Raw genomic sequence first — 9,575 nt, 5'->3', positions numbered from 1 at the left:
GAAGTCATTTAAACCTATATGAGGATATAATTGCATATTTATATAAATGTCAGGGACCTTAAATCAATTGAATATAGAAAATGCTTAAAAAATTCTAAACGAAAACAATTTTTTTCTTTGTTTTCTTGTGTACGTAATATTGAGAAAGTACAGGTGGTCATAATCAAAGTTCCATTTTGAAATGGTTATAAAAAGAAAAAAAAACTACTGGACCAAATGTTATCAAACTTGGATAATAATTTAAAAGAGGCCATGGGAATTTCTTTTCCTCCAAAAAAGTTCAAAAACTCACCACCAGGGGAGAAATGGCGCTATATGCAATATTATTAAGTAAAATAGGACATGAAGACATCGGCTTAAAATGTGTTTAATCGGTTCTGAAAAGTTTTGCAAATCATGTTCAGTGTGCATCTTAAAAGCACTGTTTATGGTGACAATCTAACAAATTTGGCGAAATTGAAAGATGCGATACAGCGACATTTGCGTAACATTCCTCATGATATGTTAAGAGCTTCTGTTGAGAATGCACTAATACGATTTAATTTGCTTCCAGAAAATGAACACATTGAACATGTTTTGGAACAGTTTCAGAAACGATTAAACACATGTTCATGTTCTATTTTGCTTAACAACAGTGCATACAGCGCCTTTTCCCCCTTTGAACTTTTTTTTTGGGGGGGGGGGTGGAAATTTTTTTTCATGATATCCTTTAAACTATTACCAAGTTTGATAACATTTGGTCCTGTAGTTTTTCTGTTATGACCATTTCAAAGTGAAACTTTAATAATAACCACCCTGTATACTAATCGTCAAAAAATTTGAACTTCGGATTTCTCCAAGTTTTTTTTCCACTTTAAATCTCCAAATTTAAACTGCCCAGAGTTCGAAAAACATACCTTTTTGGAAAATGCCTATCTGTCTGCGATATAGATAACTCGGGAACGCTTTGCTCTAGAGGGATGAAATTTGGCATACGGTCTTTATACCCAATTTGTAGATTTCTCAAATTTTGAGCAAAATCCGTCTGTTTGTCAGCCAGTTTGAATATAATTTAACACGATAACTGCTAAACGAAGAGTTCTAGATATATAAAATTCGATATACAGAATTCGATATTCGATATATAGAATAAGTATATAGTCACAGAAAGATTATATAGACTTAGAAAGTATAGATGTTGAAGGGTGCAGATAAAAATTTATTTGAAAAGTGTAAATAATTTTAATTTACTTTATATATGAATAGTTTTAGTTTCGGATTTGGAAAGATCTGGAATATAGAAATTCAGCAAAACCTAGAGAGATTTTTTTTTTGATAATTACAATATTTTCTGCTAATATATGCGAAATTAGAAATTTAAAAAGAAATTAACAATTTTGCACCAAATGATGTTAAGAACAAATGCTTATAAAGGCATTTTTTTCAGATTTTGTAACAGAAAAATCACTGTAATATAACAAACACGAAAAGAAAAAAGTTGTATAAATTAAAGAAGAATATCTTCCACCAGATTTAATGGTTTATAATTATTTGTATATAAACCATGCAAAAGTAAACTAAAATTCAACAAATAGAAATAAAGACAAAAGAGAATGGGTTGTTTTCATTAAAATGACTAGAAATTAAAATTTATTTATAAAATAAATACCAACAAGGAAATGGTTATAAATTCTGCAAATATAATGAAAATAGAATGTTTTTCATTTCCCCGGGTAATTTAGATATTAATTAATAACTTAATGTTTCATATTATTTGCAAAAGAATTTAAGAGAAACTATTTAAATATTTGCCTACATTATTATCAATAATAATAAAAACTGTATGATTCCATTCACTGCTAAAGGTATCTCGGTTTCTTGAGGTTTGACAAACAGACAAAGAATTCAACTTAAAAAATTTCAGTTGATATTAAATGCAAATAAATAAATTGGTAAAGTAAAAACAACATTTTACAGCAGCACATTACAGGGAACAAACAGTAATTAGATGCGATACATTTTAGTTCTTTTTTATTGTATCTAACCAACCATATTACGACTCAAGACAACGAACATAAAATTTTATTTTTAGATGTATTCAAACATATTTAGGTCATTGGTTTTACTACATATTTAGAACTTTTAAGCGGATTTTTTTAGAGAACTAAGGGGGGAAAAATAGCATGTCAGAGGCCAAATATTTTTCAGATCAGTTTTATAAGTTAGAAGTTTTGTATGAAAATTAACAATTGATTTACCTAAACTATAACATCTTCTGAAAGAAAAATGTAATTTTATCTCCTTGAAGTCAATGTATATTCACGGAATTCAAGTGCGATACTCTATATATTTAAAATAATAAGGAAAAACCGAAGAATCAATCCGCCAGCTACAAACAACGGTGCGATTTCGTCCATTTTTGCTTCATGTGAAATTTCATGACCTGATTATGACCTTCATCACTCTCCACTTTTCATTGTAAATCTTCTACTGATGAATTCTCTACTACATCACTCTCCAAACGCTATTTTCCAGTAAATTCTCTACTGATAAAACAACCACAACTACTGTACTGAATTTGTCAATTTTTATTTCATTTGATAAGTCGTGATGTCAGAATTATGCCGGTTATTTGTCCTCTTTTATTCTCCGCTTTAGAGATATACACAAAATAAAACTTTAATGTAACCTTCATCCTCAACAAGCGCTGCGATTTCGCCAATTAATTTCTCTACTTCGCGTGTGTAGCTAACGAATCAGAATGCTCTATGCGTACTGTACGAGTATAAAGTAAAATAACTCCTTTATTTTTTGTAATGACATGTTCATAAAAATTGATGGATATTATTAAATTAATGCTTTTTAAAAAGTTGGTAAAAAGCTAGTTGCTGAAGGCAGTTAGTCTATTTAATTTTATATTTGATTGCGCATCTTAAAGAAAAAAGGCTCAACGTCATATTGCAACTCAAGTTAAAGTGCAATTATATGTTAGAAGATCAGAACAGATATATTCATTATGTGGATTGTAAAATCAAATAAATTGACTTGATTTAATCAACGACAACCATATGACGACCAAATAACTAAAATCTTATGAAGATGTTATAAATGTATTATTCTGTTGACTTTTTTCCATTGTTCTTTCAATTAGCGATTGCAAAGATGTGCTAAACATTTTATTTTTATAAAAAAATAAACAACGTAATATATGTAAATAGAGAATAAATAAATGATAATGAATAAAAAATAGAATATATATATTAATAATAAAGAATAAAAAATATTAAAAAATAATGAAGACTATATTAATAATAATGAATAAAAAATAGAATAATATATATATTAATAATAAAGAATAAAAAATATAAAAAAATGAAAAAATTAGGGACCTAATTTTTTTTCTTCCGAAAATTAATTTACAAACAATGCAAATTAAACAAAATATTCATATTCATAAGAATAATTTTATTATTAGAGCTTCCAAAATTACAATTTGAAAGAAATTACTGATTTTGCAATTTTTTTTAAATACTTCACACAAAATTCTATATTATAAATAATACCTAAAAGAGGTTCCAATTCCTTGTTTAGCAGCATTGAATTTTTATTTATTTAAACCTAAACATAACTGCAGAGAAACTACATTTATTGAAAACTTTTCTTTGCGAAAAATAATAATTTTCATTAGTTAGAAAGTTAATCAAAAAATAAATGAAAATCTTTCTTCAAGATTCTTTCTTGATATATTGTTACTGAATTTGATCGGCAAACAATTTATTTCCAAATTTACATTAAGCGCGTCACCGCTTTTGGATGATAATCAACTTGATGATTACATTTCAGCCAGTGTAATTGCGAAATCCATTTTATCTTAGAAAAATTGGCTTCTCTAAGCAGATAAATAGCATTTGCATATAAATAACCCAAATAATCAACAATTTTCTCATCTCATTTCAGTTTTGAAGAAAAATTACAGCAATTTCTCTTGCATATTTAAAAGCGATAAGACCGATGCATTTTTCTTCCACTACAACCGTAATCGAAATCTGGAGATTGCCATACATTTATATTTATTCACTTTTTTTCCCTAATTTAAGAAAAGTCCTGATGAGATTGATCTTAAATTGAATCAGAAAGCATCCAAAATCTTATTTAGATGATGTAGTTTTCGGTAAGTACTGTCGAAGTACTGTCGTAAGTACTTCGCAGAAAATAAAAAGAAAAATCAATCTAGTTCCTGAAAAGTTAATGGATTTATAGCTTTAAATCGATCGTCAAGGACCTAAGAAGATTTTTCTTTTCTTATCCAAGATTTTTGCCATTAAAATATTGTTCCATTTCGAGAAAACTTGTTTACTTCAAAATCATTCAGCCATTCATTTTCCTTATCTTTTTTCTACATATAATTTTTTTTTTAAATCTTGTATTTATAATGTTTTATTTCATGGTTTGTGAATATAGAATTTTAAAATGGATTTTTCATTTACTTCCATTATTTAATTTATAACTAATTATTACTTCTATTACTCTATCTAATTATTTAATTTTTCATTATTTAAATCTATTACTTCATCTATAGATTTAAATTTTTTAAAACTTGTGTATTCCTGATGATAAAACTCTACTTTATAATTTTTCATAATTATTAGATAAATGATTAATTAAATAAAATGAATGAACTCCAAATGAATAGCAGTATATGATAGTATATTTGAGAAAAAATTACATACTTATAAAATTTAAATAAAAAATTAATTACTTACTTATAAAATTTAAAAAAATTACATACTTGTAAAAATTAAATAAAAATTAATTACATACTTATAAAAATTAATTACATACTTATAAAAAATAATTGAAAATTACATACTTATAAATTTTTTTCTCCTAAAAGACAGAAAATTGAATTACAATTAAAATAAAAAATTACTTTTCTTTCATTTAATAAAGTAAGTTTAAAAAACATATTTTACTAAAATTTATTATTTTAAAAGTATGATAGGAATTCCAAGAATAGTAACTTTTTCAAGATAATATTTTATGTTTTTTTTATCTTCCATCAAAAACGAAAATGTGCACAGAATGTCATATGATTTGAAAATAATTTTGAAATCAAAATGATAGAAAGAGCAGAAAATATTTGTGCTATCATTTTGATTTAAACTGTAAAACAGCTTTGAACAGCAAAACACGAAAACACTTTTTCAAAAGTAGCAGACATTTTTTTTTTGTTGACTTAAATGGGAAATCCATATCTGCTGCATCGGATGATACAAAATCAGAGATCAGAGCGATTTATAATAATATACAGGTTGAATAGTTTGAGACTTATCTGTAGTGGATTTAGGCATTTCTCACTCCTATATAGTGCATAACCTAATAGCATGTTTTTATAAACGTATCTACTCAGTTTAGGATGTATTTTTAACTTAAGAACTTAATTTATATTAATTATTTTTATTTTAGAAGCTTTATGGAAATGCAATATTTTTATGTACTTATTTATTATAATTCAATATTGCGTGACACTCACATAAATACATATTATTTCAGCAGATGCTCGACATTTAAATACTGTAATAATTATATTTACAAAATGAATCAGTTTGGAACATGAAAAATAACACTTGACAAACCCTTAATATTATCATAATACTTTATAATTGATCGATTTTGTATTTACTTCTGGAAAATAGGCTATTAACATCGTTTTAATCAGTTTTCCTGCTGTCCGTCTCAGCCCAGCGGTACTAGGCAACTATTTTGTTGCATTTATGCATTTTTGTGTGAAGCCAAAACATTCATTCTGGGAATACATACAAAATACTATGCATTATAAGATATGCACATATAAAATTATCAGCAATTAAAGTATTACAAATTTAAATTGCAAAAAGTACCCTTAAATGAAATATATATAAATGTTTTGTGCTTTTATTTAATTAAAAGATTTTCAGATAAATAATTCAGAGTCTTATTTTGTAGAAAAAAGGTTTCACTACAGAGAACGTCTACACATTGTATATAACCTGACATCAAGTAATGTGTCCCAATCATACAGGGACAAACAGGAGCAATAACTGTCCGCATAAAAGAACTACCTATTGCGATTCCTTTCAACGAGAAAACTTTTTTTTACCTATCTGCATTGATCAGGGTCTAGAGAACCCAAATTATCCTTTGTTCATAAGTTTTCATTTATATATCCTCACGCATCTAGATTATTTCTTCCTTGAGCAGTTAGTCTCACAGTAAAGAAAAGGGATTTACAGGCATTTTAATGGATGTTGAATAGATGCCAGGTTAATAATCCTCAGCCTTGGCGACAAAATTGGCGATTATTAGATGAGAAAAATGATAGTTCTAGAAAATACAAGAATTACGGAAATCCTGTCATTGGAACTAAATAACGCTAGACAGTTAAAGCGAGCGAGTTGAGTGAACTTTTTCTTTAGATAGCTTATCGTAGAGTAAGCTCTCTAATTATTTGTTGTTCAGTGATTTGCTGTCTGCTAAAATGTGAGTTTGCAAAAGAATTGGTTTTTAATATTTATAAATATTTATTAAAAACCACTATATAGCAAAAACTAAAAATGGAGATTAATTAAATAAAAATTAACTTTTCAGTTGAATACTAAAAACGTGTTTTGAATTGTTTTTATAAAATTAATTTTTAATATCGTTTCTAAAGTTAATTTTTTATTATTCTAACCACTCGAGAGTTAGCGCTAAATTTTAGTGAATTAAACTAAAATAATTACATAAAGAATCATTTATCCGTTCCAAATAATTTGAAATATTTCTTGAATATCCAAGTGGCTTATAAAGATACATAGCATTATACTGTTTATCACTAAGAAAATATACTATTTGGTGAAACTTCATGCAAGTCGAAAATTTTATAAACACAAACTTCGAAATCTATTCTAAAGTTCTATTTATTGAAAAAGAGAGACCTTTGAAGCTTATGCACTTTATCATGAATATTTTATATGTTTTGAGATTTCATCGCCTTAAAGAAAAAATCTTGTAAATATCGTTTGGTTAAAAATGCATATTTTATAAATGTACAAAATGGATTTTTATATATATAGTTAAAATCTTTTGGAATCTGTTTCTGAAAAAAACATACTTACAGGGATAAAATATTCAAAATTGCTCTTTTGACCTATTCGTTACTTCGTTATCGAATCAGCTTTTCTTATAACTTTGAGGTAAAAGGTACCGAAATCCTTTCAAGATGTTACATAACTTGTTTGTGCTATGCAAAGAAGAAAAATACCTTTTAACCTTTGTGTACCTAAATCAAATAACTTCTTCAATATAAAAATATGTGAATCTCTTGCCACTCTTGGGGAAAACTTTAAAAAAATTGTGAATATTCAATTGCTGAATTGGATGTTTTGTTACTCTCGGATAAGTTCAATATATTTTAAATGACTTTTAGAAGTCTTTCTACGGTAGTGCTATATAGAAATACGGATGCAGTTAAGTTTATTTCTTAAAATTGATCTTTCTAATAAAGGATTCAATTTACATGGCATCATAGTTATGTGCTTCGTCTGTCATCTAACAACACGAATACCTTTGCATACCATTTTTTAGTCAAAAAGACTTTTTCTTGGCGTTTTTACATTTTGTGAATGTATGTTGTTGTTGTTTCTTATGGCACTTGCCACGGACAAGCCCGCTGTTACGAAAACAAGGATTTTAAGTCGGAGGGATAGCGTCTCGTTTTTATAGTAACGCCAACTGGGCCAAGAGTATTACTTTGCTACTCACGCATCACTCATTCCCTTGTACAACCCTTTTTTACAGGAGGGCACATTCACACATTTCACAGATAGAACAACGGAAGATCAACCAGGCCCAAACCGGGACTCGAACGCGGGACGCCCAGATCACGGGGAAGACGCGCTACTCCTCTGCCAGAACGCCGGCTAGTGAATGTATGATTCTGGTATTAAGCAATTAAGAGCCGTTCCTTGATTATTCACGAATTTTGCATTTGTTTCTAAGATTTTTTTTTATTAAACAAATGAGGATATAGATAAATGCCGTCAACAATTGTTGCTTTAATAGTGGCGAGAAATTGTACAATTGGATTTGATTTGATTTGTGAGGTTATTTGGCGCAAGAGCCACATTTGGCTAGGCTGCGCCATGCAAATGGTGAGAAATTGTACAAATATCAATTTATTGATATTTGTACTAAAATAAAACGCACATAATTAAGACATGTAGGAAGAAATTCGCATTGTTGCTTCTGCGGAAAACAAACAATTCCGAGTCAGTCAATAATTACTCAGATGGAATGCTCTCTCCAAAGCTTTCTCGCATACTCTGTAACAAAGCTGTTATCCTAGAGAACGCTTTGAATGGCACTGGCGTACAATAGTTACGAAATAATAACCCTTGGCGTGAATTTATCATTTTTACTGATTATATCGTGCCAACCTTCGCGAGGGTTTTGGCGATTAATCCTTGGCATGCGGTTAATAGTACCCGAAAATCGAATTTGTGTTTTAGATACGTATTTCCCAAACGATTTAAAGAAAAACTTGTAACAAAATTACACTTCTAGTCACAAAATCCCAAATCAAATTTGATATGTTTAAGCCACTATGTTTTTGAATTATCGCATTTACATGTTTCTGAAAGTACAAATCGACAGATGATCAACCCTTTGTTGGATTTGCCTCAATGATTGGAAGGTATCTTCTTTATGAATGTTAAATCTGTGGATCGAATTTTGCCTATCTAGCTCTCTTCGTTTTGCAATTATCGTGTTACCTTATATTCGAATAGCTGAATAGACAGACATTCTCTGTATAGATTTTGCTCAAAATTTAATAGAGCGATCTACAAATTTATTACAAATTTCATCCGTCCAGCTCAAAGCGTTTTTGAGTTCTTTGTCACATACAGTCATTCTCCAAAAATGTATTTTCGAACTCAGAGGTCTAAAACGTAAAGATTCGTCAAAATGTGAAGTTCGAATTTTTTTGATTACTACTATACTTTATATTACGGTGAGAAAGTAAAAATTGATTGAAAAAAAAATAAATAAAAGTGTTCTGAAAGTCTTGGGTTTTATATGTATTCAAAAGCAATGGTAGATTTCGAGTTTAAAAGCGTAGTTTAAAATGAGATTAGAATTTTTTTTCAAAAAGGTAATTATAATTAAATTCTGGAAGCAGTTCAGCACCTAATATTTAAACATATTCAAAAAACTTTTACATTTTTTTTTCTGTTCCAATTTTTTTTTTATTTCAAATGAATGCGAACTTAAAAGACTTAGAGATGTATTTCGAGATAACATAATCAATATATTAGCACTTGTGCAAACTAAACAAATCTTTTAAATGAAATATATGAAGAAAATGTAAAGGTCATTAGATCAGGAACCAATAATGAATTTATAGATTCTATGTTCTCTATAATGAGCTGTAATATTTTAAAAATCGTTCAGTGGGTGTACAATTCAAGGAAGTCAACAATTTTATAAAGTACCTGCTCTGCTAAACTATAAGCAGATTATGTGCACTTGCACCAATTTATGAGCAAAACGTGATCATTTCTCGTACCAAATGCACC

Source organism: Argiope bruennichi, chromosome 10 (genome assembly GCF_947563725.1).
Source record: "Argiope bruennichi chromosome 10, qqArgBrue1.1, whole genome shotgun sequence".
Lineage (NCBI taxonomy): Eukaryota > Metazoa > Arthropoda > Arachnida > Araneae > Araneidae > Argiope > Argiope bruennichi.
This window is presented reverse-complemented; position numbering follows the sequence as displayed.